Below are 25,305 nucleotides of genomic sequence, written 5' to 3'. Positions count from 1 at the left end.
CCCACACCAAATGACTAAAATTAAAAAAGACCATAATTACCAAGTGCTGATGAGGAAGTAGGAAAACTGGGACTTCCACACACTATATAAATAATATAGTGGGAATATAAATTAGCACACCCACTTTGAAAAACTAATTGACAGTGTCTACCAAAGCTAAACATATGACCCAGTTAGCTATTCCACTCTTGGATATATGCCCAACAGAAATGATTGGCTTATGTCTAGCATGGAGTGGTGGGTACAGAAGCAAAAAACTGAAGTGTGTATTTAAGATGTGTATACTTCATCTAAATTATACCTTAATATAAAAGAAAGATACATGGAAAGGGACTTCGGATTTTCTCCATTATCCTGCCCCTCTGATAGCACACACAGACCTCTGAGTACCCTGCCACCTCCAACCCCCAAGTGCTATGGAAATAGCTTTGAATCCGATATAGTCATAGCCTAAAAGGCAAAGTTTTGCAGGCCCTCCAGTGACTCCCTGTTTTTCTTAAGGAAGAGTTCAGTCCCTCCCAGCCTACCTTGTATGAAACTGAGCATTCCGTCAGTTTCTAAAATGAACCCAATCCCTCTTTGTCTTTCAGCCTTTGCACAGGCAGCTCCTTCCACCCAGTGGCCTCTTCCCCACCTAATTGCTTCTCATTCTTCAGATGTCAATTTGAACTTTCCATTTTCAGGAATGCTTTCTAGGATCATCCAGAAGGCATCAAGTTCTCCTTGTACTGTATAATCTAGTACTCCATACTTTTCGTCCACTGAAACATATCCTAATTGTGCTTACATGTTTATGTTATGTTCATCTTGGTCATTTTTGTTTATTCAAGTCTGAAGCCCCAGCAAATGAGTTCAAGGACCGCCTCTGTCTCATTCACCATTCTATCCCCAACACGTGGCACACAGCCTAGCCCACAATTGTTGCTCAGATATTTGTTGAATAAATGAACAAATCACTTAATGAATGCCTGTTATTTGTTATATAGAGCGCTAAGTTAAGTGATGGAGATTCAGTAGAACATGAGATAGATATTGTCTGTATTCACAGTCTAGAAAGGGCCAAGTTATTATAGTTTCCATTAGAGTTCTGTGAGAGAAATAAATACTATCACTGGAAAGTATGAGTTGATATTTCAGAGAAGACTTCCTGGAGAAGAAGTCTCATGAGGTCATGCTTGGAACAACTTAATTAAAGAGCCCCACAACTGCAGGCCCATTTTGTGTGGGGACCAAACTTTCGAGTGCTTTCTGGACTTTTGGTTCTCTTGGATTTGTCCGTGACTGTGCAAATAAAGAAACAGACTGAGTTGCAGATTTTGTGAGATCACAAGGAATTTTCAAAAAGTAATCCTGTTTCTTCTTACTGATCTGACAGGCTTTATGTGGGGTATTATTTTTCTTTCAAGGTTTCTCCATATATTTTTCTCAATATCACCTCATATATTTCTAAGGCAACCTTCAAAAACCCCCAAACTAGGGCAGGGAGTGGGGGATATCAGCAGGCAGGTTGCAGGGTGCTGGTCTATGAGTTTTGCTGCCAATAGGGCGGGCAACGGTGGCTCAGTGGCAGACCTCTTGCCTGCCGTGCCAGAAACCGGGGTTCAATTCCCAGAGTCTGCCCATGCCAAAAAGAAAAAGAAAATACAGATTGCTGCCAAGGGTGGCCATTCTAGTGGTCCCAGTGCCCTTTCTGTTCAGGCTAATACATCCCCTTTTGTTTCTGTGACAAGAAGTTGTCATTATTACATCTTGATAACCAAAAAGGAGTCTGCTCACACCCAGGAAGGGGGATAGGGTTCTGTTTTTTTCAATCCGATGGACCCTGAGTAGGTTCCTCGCACCTCTCAGCTTTGGGTTTATAAACCTAAGGAGATGCTTAATTGTTCAGAGCTCTAAAACTCGTTTATGTCTGAACTCTTTACAAAGGCCACAGAATTGACTCTACAAACCGTTCTCTTGTGATTCTTGGGAGACACATCTTGCTGGACCAAGAACACAGTACATGCTTTCTGGGCTAAGGGAGTGTCCGTAGTCAGGTCCCAGCACTGGACCCTGAGAAGGACCTTGGCCCTGTCAGCTGTGGACAAGACTATAGTTGGCCTTGGCTTTTAGGATGGCTTGACCCCAAAGGCTGCAGCCGCCATGGGTCCACCAACACCAGAACTCTAGGTTCCCTCCCCAACATCTTTCCTTTGTGTCCTGGTTATAAGCCCTTGGACCTTTAGTAGCCTGCGAGACTAGGAAACTTACCCTCTCACACACACAGACCCTAGGCACAGTCTCTAGGGTGGTCTTTATTCTATTCGGCTCACTGTGGTTACATACACATCCAGCTCCTCTACTTCACAAAGCCTGGAGAGCCTGCACAGTCTCCAAAAGCAGCTCTCCAATTCCCGCCTACCTCTCTGGTAGGTGTTTTCACATGTCCACCTGGGCCCCTTTTTACTGAGTACACTGCAGGCAAATAGAAATCAACAAGGACATACCAGGTCTCCTGTCTAGGCTGCAGGGAAAGGGGTCTAGTCTTCTCGGGTCCAGTCCACCCATAAGGGATCTTCTAGTTGACCCTAGACCCTCAGGACAATTAAAGGCAAGCTAGGACCTTAGAGATGGGGAGGAGGGTGTGAGATAGAAACAGATAGCTCTGCCTGGCAAAGGCCTCTTGGCTACAGCACAGCCGTTCAGCCCCAAGTCCCAACAGGGTCTGAATAGGAAGAGAAAGCAATAGGCAGTAGCAGTGCACAGAGGACAACATGATACTTACTTAGATGGTCATGTCCAGGGAAGGAATCTGCAGATTGTGGAAGAAGATTCCCCTTTGGAGCATAACTTATCCCCCCCTTTATCCCATTCCTGCCTGGGCCATGCCACCTAAGCTAGACTGCCTTGGCCTTGTCCCAACCTCTCTCCTGACCCAGCAGACTCAGCCAGTTGTTCTGGGCCCAGAATGTCTGGCCAGCTCTCCCCAGACTCGCTCCTAACTTCTGTGAACTCTTGGAATGCAGCTACCCTTCCTGAGGCTCACAGGCCATCTCGCAGTTTTCCCATCCTGCCCAAAGCAGACCGGTAATGTAAAGTATGTATTGCCAGACTTAACCCCATTGCCTCTACCCGCCCACCCTGCGCCGCTCCCAACCCCCAACCCCCACCAACCAAAAACACTTAGCTGAGAAAAACTCTTCCATGAAGGCTCTTCTTTCAGACAGTCCCATTAAAAATAACATGTAAAAATCCCAGCCTGGAAGTCCTGCCTTTAACCGTCATGGTGAGTGGTGAATGCACAAGCCAACAATAATAACTTTGGCTACTTAAAAAAATCAGTTCTGTATCCCTCATGAGTCCTGTAAGTAGGCTGTCCGTATTCTGAAGCCTTAATTTTCATTAGGAATGAAAAGCCCTTATAAAAGCCAGCCATAGCAAATCTGCTTTTTCTCTCTGCAAGGGAGGCCTCTCATGTCCAGGTCCAGGTGTATCTCAAGGGCACATTTCACTAAGGCAGTGCTCTTTCTGGCTCCTCAGTCATGGAAGAGCTCACAGAGCTTTGCTCTCACTTCTCATGCGCAATGACCCCGGAGGCTCTCATCCTTTCCACAGGATCTGGCTCCAGCTGTGGATTTAGAGAAAGACTCCTGGACTTGGCTTTCTCAGACTCTTAAATGGCAAATCAAGCTTGCAGGGTCAGTGGCCTGAGGCTCCATCCCATCCCTGCATGCTGGCTGAATTGAAGTTCCAATACACAGACCTCTGCAGAACAGGAGGTCCACAACTTCTGTCCCTCTTATGTGGGGTCTCTCCAGGAGGGCTCATGCCCTAGCCCTAAATCCTGTGGGTCCATCCTCTTTTCTCGGCATTTCAGTGTAAGGGAGCTTGGAGTAGAGAGGTGTCATGAGGTGACAAATGTCTCAAGCTTGTGTGGTGGGTACATGGGTATTTTTTTTCCTCCCTCTCTATATAGATATGTATTTGATGAATAAAAACAGAGTCCAAACCGGTTGGAGATGGGCATTATATCTGCAGATGCACTAACAAAGCAGACTTGATATGTCCACAACAGAAAATGTCCTTAAATGAGCCTGAGAGGTCCCAGACAGCATGGTGCTTGGAGAGCCACAAAGGTCACTGAAAGGGCCCTGAGACTGGCAAGATTCAAAGTGGACTCCAATAAGAACTGTGTCTATGGGCCGAGTAGGTCCCCAGAACCTGCTGTTACTGAGAGTGAAGTTTGCAGAAGGGGCCCAGATGGCATCAGGAAAGGGTGGTTTCCAGCACATTACTCTGGGACCATGAGGACTGGAGTGAAATGAACAGCAGTGGCTTGTCTTGGAGCATGACAAGTCTGCTCCATGGGGAGCAGACTTCCTCAAGGCCCCTCCAATGTTTACCAGGTGCCTCTAGGTGTGGCCATGGGAGGCTTCCCTGGTAAGGTGTAGGGGCACATGGGGATTGTAGTAGGAGGTAGGAGTTGGGCTTGTTCTGAGACTGCAGCAGCCACCATCATACCTGGCCCCTTCCCCAGCCCACAAAGGCAGAATGACACCAGCACCCAGGGATGCTTCCTCCAACCTGGCTGTCCTCTTCCTCACATTCCTCCTCTTGTGGCTTGGATTCCACAGCCTATCAGATCAGTAACTCTCTTGCCCCTCTGTATATTATTCAACCCCCAAATGAATCCTTGCTCCAACTTTTCCCACTTTCCCCTCATGGTTGCTGAGGTAAATCACCTAGTAGGAAAGAGGGCTCTGCTTGAATTCATGGTCATCAACTTGAAATGGATTCTTGGATCTAGTTGAAAATTCTACCACATTTCTCCAGTCCACTCATCTTTCTGCTTTTGGACCTTTTCTATTCTCCTCAAACGTATGGTCCCAGATTCTCCTCACTTTTTGCTGTGGTCTGAGGTAAAAACCAAACATTTCAAGTCCCCCTCCTCCAAGCCTTTTAGAACATTACAATATGAATCAGGTCATCATCTCTCAACCAGGTTATCCTCGCTGCCATCGAAACATGTTTAAGTCTCTTCCATTTTAAAATATCAACTACCAAAAAAAAAAAAAACACTCATCTCAACCTACACTCACCTTCAGCTACAGCCTGCACCTTTGGTTACTACCTAAGCCCCAGGGACTCACATAATTACATTTCTTGCACAAACCTCCTGTCAGAGTTCCAGACTCACATCCCCAACTGCCTACTTGGTGCTTCCTCCTTGATGCCATGTTCACAATGGAACTCATGGCCTTCTTCCTATCCTCCACCCTCCCAAATGTCCTCTTCAGGGGCTTCCCCCCACGGTGTCACCAGCATAATGGCTCATCCCAGACTCGAGCTCCTCGTCCTGACTTGCATCAATTTTATTCCAACATCTTCCTCAAATTTGACCAATTTTTCTCCATCCCCACTGCCACTATCATTTTTTTGCCAGTAGGTTACAAAGTGAGGTTCATACACCTAGTAAGTAGTGTGAGAAGGCAATTCATTGGAGTATGGGAAGAAAATAATATTGTAATTTCTTTATATACTGCATGTTTATCTTTTAAAATTCTTTTTTGCCCATTTCATAATGTAAATTGTATATTAGTGTAGTGCATGTATATAACACAAGTAAAATATAGGTGCTTTCATGCAAACGTTTTTCTGATAGATATCCATGAACAAAAAATTTGGAGGTCCTGATCTAAACTAGGATCCCCTTTTGCCTGGGCTCTGGCAGCAGCCTCTAACAGGTTTCTGCATCCACTCGCGCCTCCTCCTCCCAGTCTTTCTCCACAGTGAAGCCCAAGTAATCCTTTTAAACCCACAAGTGTGGTCAAGTAACCTTTTGCTGAAAAACCCATGAGACGACCAGACTTTCCACTACTCGTTTTCTTGAACGTAAAGCCGTTGAAGATGCCGGCTATTTCTTCTGCTAGAACGTCCTTTCCTCCCTTCTTCTCCCAAGTTATCTTTCTCCCCTTTAGGAGCTCAGTTCCCGATCACGATCACTTTCCTTTCACTAGGTCAGGGGACTCTCTCTGGCTCCGCCTTTCACTTTCCCCTCCTAACACTTGTCACAATTGGCACTATGTTATTCCACGGATTTGTGGCTTAATTTTATTGTGTCTCTACCACCAAAGAATATACTCAAATGGGTAAGGGTGTTATCCATTTCCTATAGTGTCTGTCAGGGTCTCTAGTATTCGGTAGGCGCTCAATATTTCAGGATTCAATTTCAACGTTAAACCCATAAACAGGCAGCAAATCCCTCTACAAGCTCTGGACACCTGCCCTCCACCCCCGCCCTAACTGCCCAAATGCAGGTTCCTCCGTCTGGGGGAGGGAAGACTCGGGGATGACCACCGCCCGATTTGCGCGAGGGGCGGGTCAGCTTGCAGCAGCCGATCCACCGCAGTCAGGGCGTCCACTTGAGTGGGGGCGGGGCCGGTTTGTGGACGTCACTTCCGGTGTACACAGCCGGTCCGGGCGGTGTGCAGGAGGCCGGGGCGCGTCGCAGGTGAGGAATGGGAGAGGGCGATCTCCGGCGGGCGCAAGTGGGGGTAGGCGGTGGCCTGCGGCCGGAGCTGGCAGCCGGGCAAGTCCGTGGGACGCCTCTCCGCTCGCGGGGTCGTGGGCTTCTGCTTCTTGCCCGGCCGATGTGGAAGACGCCGGGCTCTGGGGGCGCTGGCCGGGCGGACGGAAGCCCGGAGGGACCTTCTGACGCGTGCCGGTGACTGGGGGCTCAGCTGGGACCCGGCGGACGCGGACGGGAGGAGGGGGCTGGCACCGGTCAGCCCGGGGAGGGGGCAGCGCTCCCTCTGGCCGCCGCCGCCAGGGCCGCGGAGCTCGGGCGGCAGCGGGAGACTCACTCCCGGAAGCCCGCAGCTCAGTCTGCGGAGGGCCGGCGGCCTGTGGGCAGTAGGAGACCAGGGTCAGCCGGCGCTGGCGGGGACGCGGCCCTCACGCCTCCCCGCGGCTGACCCTCCCTGCTGCGCGTACCTTCCCCGCCGTGCCCCGTTGCACAGCAAAGAGATTTTCCGGCTTCGCTTGATCCCCCCGACGAAGTCGGGTCTGGGAAAGGTCCGCGGGGGCCACGGAGGCCCGGGCTGAGGATGGAGGGCCCACGCCCCGGGGGGCGAGCGCAGGGTCAAGGGTGTGTCTTCCTGTCCAGCTCAGTGCGAGGAAAGAAGCATGCCTGGTTGGCACGATAAGAATTTTGTTTATATCCCTTACAAAATTTGCCAGATAAAACTCAGTTTTTGCAGTGGCCACAGTTTGAAAGTAGCTGTTTTTTCCCCTCCCATTATAAAAGTAACCCATTCTTGTAAAACACTAGGCAAAACAAAAAGTATAAAGGAGAAGGTGCGAATCGCGCCAACCACTGCTAATGTTTTGGTGATATCAATAAATATAGATATTTACGTCACTTTTACTGACTTCATAGTATACCATGTATACCATAATTTAACCAAGCCCAATTGATGAACATATAAGATTGTTTCTGATTTATTACAGTTATAAACTATTCTGCCAAAAAGATTTATCGCTTATTGTCTTGGAATAAATTTACCTGTGAGGTCAAAGGTAACATTCGTTCTTTAAAGTGGTTTTTTTTTCCTCCCTTGACATGTTTGAAAAATTCTCCTCCACCCATTATTACAAAAAAATTCAACTGTGTTTGCTTCTCATTACCTCACGGTTTTACTTTTTTTACTTTTAGCAGATTAATCAACTTAAAATTTATTTTTGGCTTAAGATGTGAAATATTTTCTAAACGGTCAATCATTTGTCCCAATTTTATTGAATAAGCTATAAATGCCATTTAATCATATTTTCGACCTATAATTCTAAGTGTGTGTTTGTAAAGGGCTAATTAAAATTTTGATATTTAGATTTTGCATATGTTAAAAGGTTTTCAGATTCCATTCACAAAATCGTATTTTTTTTTAAGGATTTTCCTTTACAAGTCCAGGGAATGTTTTTATGCTTGAGATTTTTTTTTTAATTTCTTAAAGGAAAAAGTTTAGATAGTTCATTGCTGTTTCATTTATTTTCTTGCTGACAAGATAAACTCCATATGAAGAGTTCAGATTTGTTGTGGCAACTTTTCAGTTTGGCATTTGAGATTCTAATCTTCCTCTATTTTTGCACACGAATACGTAGGTTAGCATTGGAGACCAAGATAGAAAAGTTCTCAGATTCCCTTGGCAAGCCTAGATTTTTCAATCTAAAATTATCCCTGGATTTTCAGAAGACAGTATGTTTCAAACATTCTTTTTTTAAAAAAGAAACTAGTCACACATGATTCTACTGAAAATTTTACTATTCTGTTGAAAACCTGAAGGCTGATATACCATGAGCTTTTTATCAAACACATCTTCCAAATCTATAGGAAAATAATTATGTCTGAGAGCTAGCAGACTAGGACATCATATGCCTTGGGTGTCCACTTTTTCCTCCCTGTGACTTTGTTCTTTGTTGAAAATGATGACCTTCCCAGGTGGAGAAAGAATGTTGGTTTGAATAAGGAATTGATTTATCTTGGAGTTAAAGAAAAAGTTGGTTGCTGTTTTCTCTTAAAATAAGTTCATGGAAAGCCTGTTTTTCCCTTATTCAGTCTAAAAGCTGAATGTCAGGGGTTAAAATGTCTTAGTCTCTTCTGAAACTACCCCCTTGAAGCTCCTCAAAATTGGTATATGCATTGGCCATTGATTACTCACTTCCCTTGATCTTGACCATAAACATTTGGCATGATGAGCCACTCTTGCTGCTTGGCTTTTTGAATTGGAGCTATTGTTGGCCATTTTCTTAACTTTGTAACTCTGATTTTTCACTTGTTTTGGGGGGCTTCTCATCTCCCTTCTGCCTGGGAACATTTTCTAAAGCCTAGCTTCATGTCCCTTCTCTTCTCCTTCTTTTCTAGTTATCTCACCTGTGACTTTTAGCTAGAGAACCACCTCTGCCTCCCAACCTGGCCTTCACTCAGTGACCCCAACTGCAAATCAGTTCTTTATCTCCCTCCAGCATTGACTCCTAGACATATTCCTGAGGCTGTACCTTCTCCAGGTGATGGAGCCCTTCATCCCTTCCCAAAGTGGCCTGTCCTTCACAGCTCCACGGTTCTTACCAGCTGACATTTCGTCTAGTCTTCCTCCTTGAATCATATTGTAATTGCCTTTTGCTTTCTACTCCTACACCTTGATTTTTTTTTTAACACAATGATTTAAGCTTTGTACTATGTGCCTTTATTTCAAGGAGCTTCAGACATAATCTGGTCCTACTGTGGATGAGAAAGATGAGACCCAGTGAATTTAGTCATGAATTGAGTTAGTGCAAATTTATGTAGCATTTACAGTACTGGCCATTTACTGTATTAAATGCTGTACTAGATGCTAGGGATACAGAGATGAAAGACAGCCTATGGAGAAGAAAGCTAAATAAGAAATTGCCAAAAAGTCTCTTTACATGCCTTAAAGGGAAGACTCCAGATAAGGTCTGCCAGGTTTCAGAGATCTTGCCTGTCTTGTTCACTGCTTTATCTCCAGGGCTAGGAACCAGTGTTCTGGGAACCTTTAAATATTTGTTGAATGAATGAAGAATCATCTGAGAATGAAATCAGAGTAAGTTTACATAAATTAGCAATCTATAGTAAAGCTAAAAGTCATTTTGTAAGTGCAGTTTGAAGGATTTCAGGGAAAACTTTGTATTCAGCCAAACTGACCCAGCTATAACCCCAGGAAAGCATGATTGGAATGTGTTTGTAGCCAGAAAGCTTAAACTTTATATCCTCAGAAGAAAGACTATCTTTCTAGAAAGAGAGGATTAAGATGGTTGGGGGTGGAAATTGGAGTGGGAGTCCAAGAGAGGAATTGGGTTATGTGTCTGTAGTACTGTCTGGGGGCCCTGACCAGAGGAGCTTTGTGTAGCATGTACTACTAAACAGATGGGTGTGTCCCTGTTGATCCCTCTGCTGTGAGGATATTTCCCTTACACTTTGCTTCCATAGTACTCCTTATACTCTTGGTTTGGAATATGAATTTAGAGGGAGATTTCTTGAGGAGAGAATGTGAGTGATTGAGAGCTCTGGATCCATACTGCCTGGGTCAGATCCTGGTTTTGGGATGCTGGCTTAATTTCTCGGTTTCTCTATCCATAAAATGGAGATAATAGTAGCACCTTCTTCCTGGTGTTGGTTAGGAGGGTGTTTGGCACCTACCTGCCACCTAGTAGTACTGAGCCTGTGATAGCTCTCCATATAAAATATCAGTCATCTTTGAACTTAGTTAGCATGAATCAGCCCCCCGAACCGGCTTGCTCTCTGGTGCAGTGACAAAGCTGAGAACCTAGACAGTGGTAAAGACAGGCTCTTCCCAAGTTGCTCCTTCAGGAACTCCAGCCTGCAAGTGAAAGAAGACTTCCTAGAGAAGGCTGTGTTTACACTTAGTACTGTGAGAAAAAGGGAATCAGACCATCATCCCAGGAAGGGCAAAAGACTTTCCAGTCAGGGGTGTGATGTGTACAAAGGTAGTACATGTCTAGTGTCACCTGGTAGATTTCTCTGCCTCTTCATTCAACCTACACACTGCTGCAAGGCTTACCCTGAGGTCTTTTGTATATTCAAAAGCCTTTTATGGCTGTTGTTTCCTGATAAAGTCCAAATCTATCAAGATCCTTTGATTCCGTGAAAGCATCTTGGGTTAAAATATAAAAAAAGAAATTGTGCATCTTAGAATGGAATAAAAACAGTATAGATGCAGATATGGATCAAGCTTCAAGAAATAGCTGTTCTGTGAAAAAAGGAAGGTATAGAACAATGTATATAAAATGTGCCCATTTGCATAAAATATATATGTAAATATTACACAGGTTTATAATTATGGGGGGAAAATATGAAATGATAGAAAAGAAGCTGGTAGCAATGGTTACTTGTGTGATAAGGCCCCAGAAATTCAGTCTGCTAGACTTTAGCTTTTTCTTGCATACTCTTTGGTATGGCATGAGTTGTTTTTACCATGTACGAGTATTATAATTTCAGTAAAGATTAATAAAACTAAGTTTTAAAATGACAAGTCTTTGTTATGTACATGGCATAGTTTAGAGAGAGTGTGTAGCGTAGATATTAATAGCAAGGACTCTATCCAAACTGCTTGGATGGAATCCTGTCTCTACCTCTTATTAGCTCTCTGATCTAGGGGTAAGTCATATAACCTGTCATTACCTCATTTTACCGTATCCGAATATAAGGGTAGGTGATAGTAGCTATCTCATAGGGTTACAGTGAAGTTTAAATGAGTAAATATTTACAAAGTGCTTATAATAATTTCTGGCAGGTATGGGGTTTTTTGTCATTGTGAGTGCTTTGACTTGCACTGTGCGATCCAGTAAGTGTGAAGATGTGCCCACATCTCTGTCTTTGTGGTGCTTACAGTTCATCTGGCAAGAGAAGACGTACAAAGCTAGTGTCAGCAGTGACAGCAAAGCCTACAGGAGCTCAGGAAAGGTCCCATAGGAACTAGAGGAGCCCCAGGTGGTCTCATTAAAACAGTGGATCTTATATATGAGTAACTCCTAGAAAAATTAAAAGGAGAGAAAAGGGCACCCTGTCTCAGGGTAATGTTCATCCAAGACAGATCAAGGCAAAAGAATCAAAGACAGGAAAAAAAAAAAAGAATCAAAGACAGGAAAGAGCCTTGAGGGAACTTGAAATTGGGATTGTCGTGTGATGGCCTGTCATCATTTATTTGGCAGAGTTTTCTTTCTTAGCATTTATAAAGTAATGATGTGATTTATAAATGATGGCATCTTAGACCCAATAACATGTGGTAGCAGCTCTACGTTGATCTTTGAAGTGGCTGTAAGGTGCTCCCATGTAATTTATTTAATGAACCCCTTAATGTAGGACATGTGGGTTACTTCCAGATTGATGCTGATAGACCGTGCTGTCAGTGGGTGTCCATGACAAAGATCACTGTATTTATTGTTAGTCTGTTTCAAGAATTTTTTTCTAGATGTGTTTTCTCTCTGTCTGTTTATGTTTTACCATTTAACTATGTTCTTTGTGTCTGGGCCACTGTCAGATATGTGGTTTTTCAAGTTGTCACTTGGGAGGAATCAGAATGGCCAGGTTTTTGAGTGTGAAATTACCTGGGGAAAAAATCAATTTTCTTATTTAAAATGATGCTGGGATTAGGTGCTATTAAGATAGTAATTATGGCCAAGACCACACCCCTGTACATGTAACCTTGTAATATACTTTGTAGTGTGTGATGCTCCCTTCCTCAGCAGTGTCCATTCTATTTTTCTTCCCTCTAACTTGGGGCTCAAAGAGGAGTGGGTGGTAGGCAGGAAAGGCCTGACCCCCTTCCTTCCTTTCTAGAAGACACAAGGCAGCACTCCTTTTAATTTGTTGCCTGGACTTTGGGAGTTGGGATCAGAGCTGCAGGAAGGTAACATATTTTTTAAAGTTGGCGTACCATGGGTTTAATCAGAAAAAAAAAAGAAGTCTGTTTTTGACTAGTAGTAGGCCAGAGTGGAATGACGATACAGTAAAAGATCGTCCCTGGCCTCTTTTAGAGCGGCAGCTTCCATTTACTGAGACTCAGTGTGTGTCAAGTGCTGCATTTTGTATATTTATTTCTCACCACAGTACTGAAGAAACGGAGGCACAAGAAATGAAGTAGGTTGAGGTCCTCGAGTGTGTAGTTACCATTTATTTCAGCTAACATTTAGTGAGAGCAGAATTCAAATCTAGATTAGGCTGGCTCCTAAACCTCTATCATTAACTACTACATTTTAGCAGTGTATGATCTCCATGAACTCCCTTCTTTATATTGGAGCGTCTTCCTCGAAAGGTAAGAACATGAGCATTTCCTCCTATTTCTCCCATTAGGGTGTAAATGTTTGTCTTTCTCATTCACTTCTACAGCCTTGGCTTCTGGAGCAGTGCCTTGGACATAGTAGGTACTTGGTAAAAATGTTTGAGTATGAGAAAACTCATGTCCTAGATAGGTGGTGAAACTTAGCAGCCAGCCTGGTGGAGAAAGCTTGCTGGCCTGCTCTCAGGGGCCATCTTCCTGCCTAGGATGTAAACAGTGAAGAGGCTCCTTAAATTTCCTCCGTCCTAAATGTTTAACATGTTAAGTGTTTTTTGGGAAAGAGTGGTCTCTCTGGCTGTGACTCTGACTCTCTGGTCTTTTAAGGAATGGGAGGGCTTGCTGGGTGTGCAAAGTCTGTGTCAGTGTTCCTTTTCAGCTTGGAGAGAGATTGCTGCTAGAATTATCCTCTGGTAAAAATTTTCATGGGTGACTCAAATTTTCAGAAATGGGCCTGAATCTGAAGTATAATTATGTAAAATATATATAATTCTTCTCTAGCAAGAGAATAATTTCCCAATTACAGTTTGATTAACCCATTTATGCATATAAGTTTCTTGATAAATATTCATTTTTCTCCTTTTGAGGTTAATTTTAGATAGGCATCAACAGCACATTTAGTTGTAGTATTTTCATAGTGCTTGGGTGCATTTGATGTGAAAGTATTTAATAGTACATGGCCATTTTAGTTGATAGATAAAAACTTTTTCTCAGAAGTTCAAGAGCTCACCCTTTGGTTATGTGTAGTAGGGTATTTGTAGATAGAACTTTATTTGAAAGTAACAAAAATGATTAATTTAGATCATAAAATAGTTAATTTTAGGTTATTATATATATATATATAGTTGCCATTCAAGACTAGAGGAAAAATAGTTAATGTTAGCTTCTTTGAAACCTTTTCATTGACATTTTTATTCTGATAAGACTTTTAACATTCAGAGTTTTTGGAGGAGTATTCAAATTAACATTCTTTAGTATTAATTCTTTGGGAGCCATTTCTGTATAATAGGCTAGTGTTCAGTTTTGCACACGTGTTTCTTTTGGGGCAGTCTCCTAGACACAGACTTAATCTGGGCTTGCTGGACCCAAAGTGTCACTTCCTTTCCTTTGGCCTTGGCTCTATGTGCCTGCCTTTCCGTTTTGATGTTTTAAAGATATCCTGCTCAGTGATTTGTGTTCAGGAAACTAGGCAGTGATTACTTTTATTTCAGCTTTGTGAACTTCCTCCCTGACTTCCTATTTTTACAAAGCCACTACAGGAAATGAGGTAGCTCCTAGCTGGCTGCTGCTAAACACTGATTTTAGGTGGCAGAGAACGAGGCCTTAGAGCCTAGAGCCATTTAAAGCACTTTCCATCTTTATCTTTTCACTACTTTCTTCCTCTAGGAATCAGAAGAACCTGATTTTTTGATTGGGTTGAGATGATGTCATGCCCTTCTCAACCTTGGACATAGAGGTGGGTTGCTGCTCAACTAGATGACTGCACTTTGGTGAAACAGCTGAGGAGTTTTCCCGTGATAATCGTAGGGGTTGAATATTGTGGCCCGGTGACCCAAATGTTGTCAACAGCAAACAGCTTGATAGTGTGAGTGAGGAGACCTGTTAGAGGTAAGTCTGGAAAGGTGGATTCTGTTCTAGGGGACCTTGACTGGCTGGCTGGGTCTCAGAGATCTTTGATGAATACCTCAATCTCTGGCTCTCTCCTTGCGCAGAACTCGGGACATTTGTTCTCTTAATCATTACCATCCACTTACCATTCTCTTTCCCAGTTATCCCTCTTAATATCTGTTACCCTGTTGGTACTTCATTTCTGAACAAAGATCGTATCTTCTTCCCTGGAAGAAGTAGCATTTTATACATGGTAACTTGAATATGGAAGTTAGATTTGTTTAGTTGGGTTTCTCAATAGCAAAACCATTGACATTCTGTGCTGGGTAATTCTTTGTTGTTGGGAGCTGTCCTATACATCCTAGGACTTTATCAGTATTCCTAACTTCTGCCTACTAGATGTTACTAGCTCTCCCCTAGTTTTAACAAGCAAAAATGTCTCTAGACCTTGCTCAATGTCAGGGCTGGAGGTATGAAGAGACAATATCATTCCTGTCCCCACTTGTTGAGAAGCATGTGCTAATGGATGGAATGAAGTAGAATGTTAAGTTCCTTGAGATTGGAACCATTGTTTAGTTTTGACTCTAGTATCTGATATTCTCATACAGTCTTAGTTTGCTCTTCCCTATCAGCCAGCCTTGGAATGTATGTTTTGTGTGCTCTCATGGAAAGATTAGGGACCTAAGAGAGTGGTGGCTGGGTTTCTGGTCCTCATGCTTGTCTTTAGAAGGCTCTCTGCTTCCTGAGAGGCTGAACAGCAGTGTTGTAAAGGAAGGAAGAAGAAATATTTAGGCTGTAACACAAATGATAGCAAAGAATTATGGAGCAGTCCAGGTACTGTGGTAAGCCAGATTGTTGGAATTGAATGAATAGGGTAGAAAGGTAAGGAACAGAACAAGGACCATTTGGGATGCCATCTTGGGTTTGGATCAGGGTTGGTAGTGCCTTTAAGCAAGGCAGTAATTACAGCAGGAGGAGCAGGGAATGGGAGAGTGACAATGTAAACGTGAAGGACCTAAGAAGATGTTTCATGGGTCAGGTCCCAGAGTTGTGAGATCTGGACTGAGAGTTGAACTTGGGAGTCATCAACAACAGATGTGGGTATGATCTCCTAAAGAGAGATCAGTTTACTTTTCTTTACATTGCTCTAGCTCAATTTCCTGTAATTTTTAAGGCCTACAGCATTAAGCCATCTTCTAAGAATGGTAAACAAAATGTCCTTGTCTGGATATTTGATGAGGTTGTGTAGTGCAATGCTGGAAAGCTTAGCCTCTGGAGGCAGACTGCCAGACTACATAGCTCTTTTAGTGACTATAACTTAGCCATGTGACCTTGGAGAACTCGCTTTAACTTCCACTGTGTATGGTTCAGGACCTACTTCATAGGGTCATTGTGAGAATACAGTGAGATAACACATGTACAGTGCCTGCCACTTAATATGTGTTCAGTTAATGTTAACTGTTTTTATTTTAGGGTCCTACTGAGAACAAAGTGAGATTAATGGACCTACATCTCCAGGTTTAGTACTTGACATGTTGTAGTCATTTAATGAATGGTCTGCTTTGTAGAAGAATTTTTGTGTGAATGTGGCATGTGATAAGCAGTCTTTTTTTTTTTTTTTTTGTCAGAACCTTATTTCTAAGCACTTAACAACTGACTCTGGATAGGGTTTGACTGAATACTGTACAGAAATAACCATTAAATAAGTACTGAGGATAAGCTAATCATTCAACAATTAATCTGTTGAATGATAACATTGTGCTTAGCACTCTGGGAATATCTTGAATGAATTTGGTAATCCTGGGGTTTGGAGATGGCAAAGAAAAGTAGAGGAAACTGGCAGTAATACAGTGCATTACAATGCTGTAAAGTTCATGCTAACATGGGGCTAAAAACAGTATTTTGGTAGCACACAGAAGGGCCCCAAGCTCTGTCTTTGTTAAGGTGGCGTTCCAGAGGAGGTGACATCTGGATTAGACATCCAGGATGAGCACAAGTAAGCCAGGAGAGCTTTCTAGGCTGAGGGAACTGCGTATGTACTGGGCAATGGGAAGGAAGATGGCACATCCAAAGACTGGGCAGTGTTGGGCAAATGTGGGAGGTGAAAGAAAGTTGGGAGAGGGTGGTGGCAAGCCATTAACACTTTTTAAGCAGGAGAGTGGAATGAGTATGTTGGCCCTAGAATAATCACATGGCAACCAGAGGGAGCAGCTCTGGTATCTGGAAGCTCACTTCAGAGGCTCCTCGGTAATTCAGGCAAGACATAAATATGATCAGAGCTTTGCTATTGTCAAAGAAGATGGAGAGAAGGTAAGGTACTTGAGAGATGCTTATAAGGAGACAGAAAGGATATGACTAAATGACTTAGTGGGATGTGAAGGAGAGTAAGGAGACGATAACTCCCAGGTTTCTGGCTTGTTCAAATAAGTAGATAGTGATGCCATTCACCAGCCTTGGGAAGAAACATTTAAGACACTTGTGGTGTTGCACAACTGATATGGGGACCTGTCCAGTGGGCAGTTGGATATCGGGGTCTGGAGCGCATGAGAAAGATCTGGCTAGAAAAATGAATTTGGGAATCCTCCTACGGCGAATATATGGATCTTCAAAACAGAGGGAGTACAGTGTAGAGCTCTGAGGATCCATTGAGCGCTATCAGAGGAAGAGTGGCCCCAAAAGGCAACTACTGATGGCCTAATAACTAAGATAACTAGCCCTTTTTCATTTCATCACCTATGGAGTTGCCTCACTTTAGAAAATTTGGGGTTTTTTTAATTGTCGTAACAATATTCCTATTGTAACCACTTTCGTGTGTACATTTAGTGATACCAATTACATTTACAATATTGACTACCATTTCTACCATCCAGTACCAAAACTTTTTCATCGTCCCAAACAAACTGCGTGTTAAGCAATAACTTTTCATCCCCCCCCCCCACTATTTTTTAGTATGTTACCATGTAAGGGGATCCAAAAATGTACATAGTCCTAAGGGAACAAAGGATTGAATCTTTCAGGCATTTTCTTATGCATGATAGGTATTTCAAATTCATGAATGTTGAGAATAAAATTTTTCAAAGTATTTTTTCTGGACTGCATCTCTAAATATGGCTGATGTTATTCTGAACTGACTAAAACCACGGATATGCGTGGGCTTTGAACTTCACAGACAATAACTTCACTAATCTGCCAAGAGAATTTTCTGTAACGTCTCTGCATTATCAATGGTAGATATTTGGATTTTTAATTTTTCTGTATTTTTTTCTCTGAAGAGAGAATTGTTTGTGGACTGTGACTCCATCCTTCTCTCATTCCTTCCCTTCCTCCTTTTCTTCCTCCCTATTTTTAAGATTTTCATTGTGTTAACATATATATAACACAGAATTTTCCCTTTTAACCACTTTCATGTACAGTTCAGTGATATTAATTACTGCTATAAATGTGATGTGCTGTCATCACCACCATCCATTAACAAAACTTTTCCTCCTCCCAAACAAACTCTGTACCCTTTAAGCAACAGCTCTTCATCTCCCTTCCCCACGCACCTGCCCAGTCTCTGGTGATTTTAATCTACTTTTTGTCTTTCCATATTTGCTAATTCTAGGTGTGTCATGCAGTGAAATCATACACTATTTGTCCTTTTGTGTCTGGCTTATTTCACTCAGCATGATGTTTTCAGGATTCATCCATGCTGTTAGTATCAGAATTTCATTCCTTTTTATGACTGAATAATTATTTCATTGTATAGTGTGCACAACCATATACACATGCCGTATTTTGTTTATCCATTTATCTGTTAATGGACACTGGGATCGCTTCTACCTTTTGGCTATTGTGAATAATACCGCTATAAACTTTGATGTAACTATAACTGAGTCCTTGTTTTCTACTTCCTAAAGGTAGAATTGCTGGGTCATAAGGTAATTTTGTGTTTAACTTTTTCAGTACTTGCAAACTGTTTTCTACAACTGTATTATTTTGTATTCCTACCAGCATCGTGTGAAAGTTTCATCTCTGTATATTTTTTCATCTATATATTTTTTGTTCCAACTTAAAATTTTTTTAGTTAGCTTTAAAAATTTTTTCTAGATATTTTTATAATAGCTTTATTGAAATCTAATTCACATACCACACATTTCACCCATAAACTGTACAATTCAGTGGTGTTTAGTATATTCACAGAGTTGTGCAACCATCACTACGATCAATTATATAGCTTTTCATCACCCCAGAAAGAAACCTGTATCCAGTTGGCAGTCATTCTTCATTCTTGCCATTTCCCCTAGCCCTAAGCAACCATTGATCTACTTTCTGTTTCTATGGATTTTCCTCTTCTATATATTTCATATCACTGGAATTATATAATATTTAGCCTTTCTTGTCTGTCTTCTTTAACTTAGCATAATGTTTTCTAGGCTCATTGTGTCAATACTTCATTCCTTTTTATGACTGCGCATTCTGTTGTATGGAAGTACCACATTTTGTTTATACGTTATTCAGTTGGTGGACATTTGGGTTGTTTACACTTTTTGGCTATTGTAGAATAATGTTTCTCTGAACATTTTTGTGCAAATTTTTATGTGGATATGTTTTCATTTCTTGGGTATATGCCTAGGAGTAGAATTTCTGGGTCATATGATAATGCTATATTTAACCTTTTTTTGTTTTCAAACTATTCAGTTTTATAAAAGATAATTTTCATAAACAATCATGATACTTCAGGTGGAACATGGGCAGACAATCATTAACGGTATACAAGAGCTTTCAGACTCCCTTCTTTGATGGACTACCAAAATCAGAAAGCCACTAAAAAATCCAGTGAAGCCTTCATTTAATGTTCTGAACAAGCAATGTTTAGAGTGAGGGTTGACAAATTCACATTTAGCATGTTGTTTGACAACTTCTTAAAAGCTGACCCTGACTCTCAGGAAATGAAATGAAAATGGCAGAATTATCAGTTTGAAAATCCACAACTTAAACATGGACTCGCTGCTTTTTTGCAGGATGCTATCTCAGGGGCATCACTAGAAAGTCCAGATTGACTGATATTCTGGTAATTTTGGGGGGTCAGGCCCCAACCCATTTAAGGGGAGTCAAGTTTATGCTGAATGCTGAGAGGGAGAAGAGGATGTGAGGATATAGAAACAAATTTTAGTTTTTCCATACCACAAGGCATCTGTGCCAAGGTAGCTAATGTGTATCAGTGTCAGGGAATCCAGTATCTTGGGACTAAAGATGAAGTCTCTCAAAACTGGAGCGCAAAGGTGTTTTCTCTCACATTAATCCAGCTTTGGAGATGTTCTATTAGTGACTTTTGCCCCTTCCCCCAAAAAACAACAATGAAGTATTCTGGGCGCTAACCATATAACTTAAAAAAAAGTGAAACAAAGTACTGCATTTTTATAAAACTTGATAAAAAAAAATAGTATTTCAAACTGTACAGTCACCAGAAGTGCACAGTTATCAAAAATGCACACACTTCACTTGGCATCTCCAGCGCCTTTGGCTTTCTGTGCCTGGTTTGTTTTGGCATCTCCATTTTCTGCAGGATTATTCCCATCCTTGCCAGCATCAGCCTTCCCCCTTTTCTCTTTGGGTACCTTTTCTCCCTTCTTTGCAGTGGCCTTTTTAGGCGTGGGTCCTGGCTTTGGAGAAACAGGTTTAGCAGATAACCTTGCATATCTTCCATGTGGTTCATCTTTTATCTTGGCTTTATCTGCTTTAGCATCCTCTTCAGCCTTTCTTTTGTTCATGGTGGATGCAGGGATGCAGTAGTGCCAGGGCTTTGATCAATCTGTGGGTCATTCTTGCCTCTTCACACTGCTCCTATATCTAAACTTTTGAGGAACTGCCACTGCTTTCCTTAGTGTCTGCTTCATTTTACTTTACTACCAGCAGTGTATGAGGGTTCCAGTTTCTCCACATCCTCACTAATACTTATATGTCTTTTTGACTGTAGCTACCTAGTGCTTTTTTTGTGGGGGTGGGGGGTGGGGTGCATGGTCTAGGCGTCGAATGCGGATCTCCTGCATGAAAAGCAAGCATACTACCACTGAACCACCTATGCACCCTACATAGTGCCTTTTTTTTTTTTTCTTTTTTGCATGTGTAGGCACTGGGAATCGAACCCGGATCTGTGGCATGGCAGGGGAGAACTCTGCCTGCTGAGCCACCATGGCCCCCCCCCCACATAGTGCTCTTGAAGTGATATCTCACTTGGTTTTAATTTTATTTTTTAGCTTTATTTTTTTTTGGCCTTTTTTTTCCTTTTTTTATTGTATAATATAACATATATACAAAACAAAGAAGGAAAAAGATAGTAGTTTCCAAAGCATTCTTCAACAAGTAGTTACAGCACAGATCCCAGAGTTTGTCATGGGCTATCATACAATCATCTCAGATTTTTCCTTCTAGCTGCCTCAGAATGTTGGAGGCTAGAAGGGATACATTTTTTTTTTTTTATTATCACGAGTGATTATTTTTTTCTTTTTGTGAAAAATAACATATATACAAAAACAATAAATTTCAAAGCACAGCAATTAGGTATAGAACAGATTTCAGAATTTGGTGTGGGTTACAGTTCCACAATTTTAGGTTTTTACTCCTAGCTACTCTAAGATACTGGAGACTAAAAGAAATATCAATTTAATGATTCAGCAATCATATCTGTTTGTTAAACCTTTAGCTACCTGCATTCATTAGGCAAAATGTATAATGCCCAAAGTCCACAGTCCATCAACACTCTCAATTTTAGATAATTTCATTGTTCCCAAGAGAAAGATAACCAATAAACACATCCTTACCAAACAGGAAATCTAAACCTCTCCTTAACTCTTGTCTCTCCCTCCATTATTTACCCTTGCTGTTGCTGTGGTACTGCTGATGTTTTCCTGTTAAACATAGCCCATGGCATGCAATAGCAGTTTTTCCCCATACCCTGAACTGAAACACTCTTTGTACACAAATCATACCTTTGAAGTAGTTCTTGCAATAACTTATTTATATTTCTAGGGTTAATTAGTGGGACATGTAGGTCTGTCTGTACAGCCTGTTTCGATCATGTTCACCTTCAATATGGTACTATTACTCATAGACCCACTAGAAAACTGCCTTCACTTCTCAGCATTATATCCTCAAAGCACATCCATCTTGTCATGTGCTTCAGGATGTCATTTCGTCTTATTGCTGCATAATATTCCATTGTATATATATATACCACATTTTAGTAATTCACTTGTCTGTTAATGGGTATTGGTATTGTTTCCATCTTTTGGCAATTGTGAATAATGCTGCTATGAACATTGGTATGCAAATGTCTGTTTGTGTCACTGCTTTCAGCTCTTCTGGATGTATACCAAGTATTGCTATTGCTGGGTCAGAGGGCGATCTGATAATTTAGTTTCCTAAGGAACTGCCAAACTGTCTTCCATAGCAGCTGTACCATTATACATTACCACCAGCAGTGCATAAGTGTCCCAATTTCTCCACATGCTTTCCAACATTTTACTTTCCTGTTTGTTTTATAGTAGCCATTCTTACACGTGTGAGGTGGTATCTCATTGTAGTCTTCATCTGCATTTCCCTTATACCTAATGAAAATGAGCATCTCTTCATGTGCTTTTGAGCCAACTGTATTTGCTCTTCAGAAAAATTCTGTTCATATTTTAGCCCATTTTATAATTGGGTTGTGTGTTCTTTTGTTGAGTTGTATGATTTCTTTATGTATACAGGGTATCAAACCTTTGTCCAATGTGTGATTTCCAAATATTTTCTCCCATTGAGTTGACTGCCTCCTCACCTTTTTGACAAAGTCTTTTGAGGTACAGAAGAAGCATTTGATTTTGAAGTATTCCCATTTATCTGATTTTTCTTCTGTTGCTTGTGCTTTGGGTGTAATTAGTAAGCTACCTCCTACTACTAGGTTTTGAAGATGTTTCTGAACATTTTCTTCTAGAAGCTTTATGGTGCTTGTTCTCATATTTAGGTGTTTGATCCACTTTGAGTTAGTTTTTGTATAGGGTGTAAGGTAAGGGTCCTCTTTCATTCTTTTGGCTATTGATATCCAGTTCTTCCATGCCCATTTATTGAAAAGATTATTTTGTCCTAGTTCAGTGAATTTGGGGGCCTTGTCAAAAACCAGTTGACCATAGATTTGGTGGTCTGTTTCTGCATTCTCAATTCTATTCTATTGGTCAGTACTTCTGTCTTTGTGCCAGTACCATGTGGTTTTGACTGTTATGGCTTTATAATAAGTTTTAAGGTCAGAAAGTTTTAATCCTCCATTCATTCTTTTTTAGGATGCTTTTAGCTATTCGGGGGTCTCTTTCCCTTCCAGATATATTTGGTAAGTTGCTTTTCCAAATCTTCAAAGTGAGTTGTTGGAATATTGATTGATACTGTGTTGAATCTGTAGATCAATTTGGGTAGAATTGACATCTTGACTATATTTAGCCTTCCTATCTGTGAGGGGGGAATGTCTTTCCACCTATTTAGATCTCCTTTGATTTCTTTTAGCACTGTTATATAGTTTTCTGTGTACAACTCCTTTACTTACCTGTTTAAGTTCATTCCTAGGTATTTGATTCTTTTAGTTTCTATTTTGAATGGAATTTTCCCCTTAAATGATTCCTCAGTTAGGTCATTGCTTGTTTATAGAAACATTACTGATTTTTGCACATTAATTAATTTTTTTTTTGCATTAGTAGGCACCGGGAAATGAATGCACTTTAATTTTATATATTGCTACCTTGCTGAATTTATTAGCTTAAGTAAATTTGCTGTAGATTTCTCAGGATTTTCCAAGTATAATATCATGTCATCTGCAGTTAATGAAAGTTTTACTTCTTCCTTTCCAATTTGGATGCCTGTTATTTCTTTTCCTGCCTGATTGCTCTAGTTAGAACTTCTAATACAATGTTGAATAAAAAGTGGTGACAGAGGGCATCCTTGTCTCATTCCAAATCTTAGGGGGAAGGCTTTCAGCCTGTCTCCATTGAGTGCAGTGCTGACTATGGATTTTTCATAGAAGCCTTTTATCATATTGAGTAAGTTACCTTTTAGGTACCCTATCTTTTGGAGTGTTTTTATCAGAAAAGGATTTTGAATTTTTGGGCATCAATCGAGATGATCATGTGATTTTTCCCTTTCAATTTGTTAATATTCTATATTACATTAACTGATTTTTTTGTGTTGAACCATCTTTGCATTACTGGTATAAACCTCACTTGGTCGTGGTGTATAATTCTTTTAATGTGTTGGATTCAATTTGCTGGTATTTTATTGAGAATTTTGGCATCTCATATTCATTAGGGAGATTGGCCTATAGTTTTTCTTTGTTGTAGCATCTTTACCTGGTTCTGGTATTAAAGTGATGTTAGCTTCATAAAATGAATTAGGTAGTATTCCTTTTTCCTTATTTTTGTGGAAAAGTTTCAGCAGGATTGGTGTTAGTTCTTTTTGGAACGTTTGATAAAATTCCCCTGTGAAGTCATCTGATACTGGACTTTTCTTTGTAGGAAGATTTTTGATGACTAATTGAATTTCTTCACTTGTGATTGGTTTGTTGAGATCTTCTATTTCTTCCTGAGTCATTGTAGCTTGTTTATCTGTTTCCAGGAATTTGTCCATTTCATCTAAGTTGTCTAGTTTGTTGGCATATGGTTGTTTATAGTATCCTCTTAAGGGTCTGTGATAATGCACCCCTTCTCATTTCTGATACTGTTTTTTTGTATCCTCTTTCTTTTCCTTTGTCAGTCTTGCTAGTTACCCATCAATTTTATTGATTTTCTCAAAGAACCAGCTTTTGGTTTTATTGATTGTTTCTATTATTCTTTTGTTCTCCCATTCATTTAACTCTGCTTTAATCTTTATTTCTCTTCTCTTTGCTTTGGGGTTAGTTTGCTATTCTTTCTCAAGTTCCTCCAGGTAAGCAGTTAAGTCCTTAATTTTTGCTCTTTCTTGTTTTTTCGTATAGACATTTAAGGCAATAAATTTCCCTCTCAGCCCAACCTTTGCCTCATCCCATATGTTCTGATGTGTTGTATTCCTGTTTTCATTTGTCTCCAGATAGCTACTGATTTCAAAATTTCTTCTTTGACCCACTGGTTGTTTAACAAGGTGTTATTTAATCTCCATGTATTTGTGAAAGTTCTCATTCTTTGGTGGTTATTGATATCCAGCTTTATTCCATTGTGATCAGAGAAAGTGCTTTGAATAATTTCATTGTTTTTAAATTTATAAAGACCTGTTTTGTGCCCCAGCATGTGATCTATACTGGGGAATGTTCCATGAGCACTAGAGAAGTGTGTATATCCTGCTGTTTTGGGGTGTAATGACCTCTGTATGTCTGTTAGTTCTAATTCATTTATCAAATGGTTTAACTTCTCTATTTCCTTGTTGATCTTCTGTCTGGTTGTTCTCTCCATAGAGGAGAGTGGTGTATTGAAGTCTCCTACTATTATTGTTGAAACATCTATCATTCCCTTCAGTTTTACCAATGTGTGCCTCATGTACTTTGGAGGTCCTTGATTGGGAGCATAAACATTTATGATTGTTATTTCTTCTTGTTGAATTGTCCCTTTTATTAATATATAGTGTCCTTCTTTGTCTTTTATAATGTCGTTACATTTAAAGTCTTTTTGTCTGTATTAGTGTAGCTACTCCTGCTTTCTTTTGGTTACAGCTTGCATGGAATACCTTTTTCCAACCTTTCACTTTCAGTCTATTTGTATCCTTGTGTCTAAAATGAGTCTCTTGTAAGCAGCATATAGCTGGATTATATTTCTTAATGTATTCTACCAATCTGAATCTTTTAATTGGTAAGTTTAGTCCGTTAACATTCAAAGTTATCACT

General features: G+C 40.9%; 1 protein-coding gene and 1 pseudogene across 10 annotated transcripts in view; one reads left to right on the top strand and one right to left on the bottom strand.

Moving 5' to 3' along the window:
* Positions 1-6,400: 6,400 nt before the first annotated feature.
* GARRE1 (granule associated Rac and RHOG effector 1) overlaps positions 6,401-25,305 on the top strand; it is a 133,062-nt gene continuing 114,157 nt past the window's right edge. For 5 of the 10 annotated variants that reach the window (XM_077132215.1, XM_077132213.1, XM_077132206.1 and 2 more), the window contains exons 1-2: positions 6,401-6,490; positions 14,232-14,453. The gene's annotated coding sequence lies outside the window, so the exon portion shown is untranslated. Of the gene's footprint in view, positions 6,491-6,510; positions 6,534-14,231; positions 14,454-25,305 lie in introns of those variants that run through there. The other 5 variants (XM_077132212.1, XM_077132211.1, XM_077132208.1 and 2 more) reach the window with 4 other exon arrangements.
* LOC143659348 (non-histone chromosomal protein HMG-17 pseudogene) lies at positions 19,934-20,206 on the bottom strand (annotated as a pseudogene).

The sequence above is a fragment of the Tamandua tetradactyla genome, chromosome 16 (genome assembly GCF_023851605.1).
Source record: "Tamandua tetradactyla isolate mTamTet1 chromosome 16, mTamTet1.pri, whole genome shotgun sequence".
NCBI classification, from domain to species: domain Eukaryota; kingdom Metazoa; phylum Chordata; class Mammalia; order Pilosa; family Myrmecophagidae; genus Tamandua; species Tamandua tetradactyla.
Note: the sequence above shows the minus strand (reverse complement) of the source record. Positions and strands in the feature narration are given on the sequence as shown.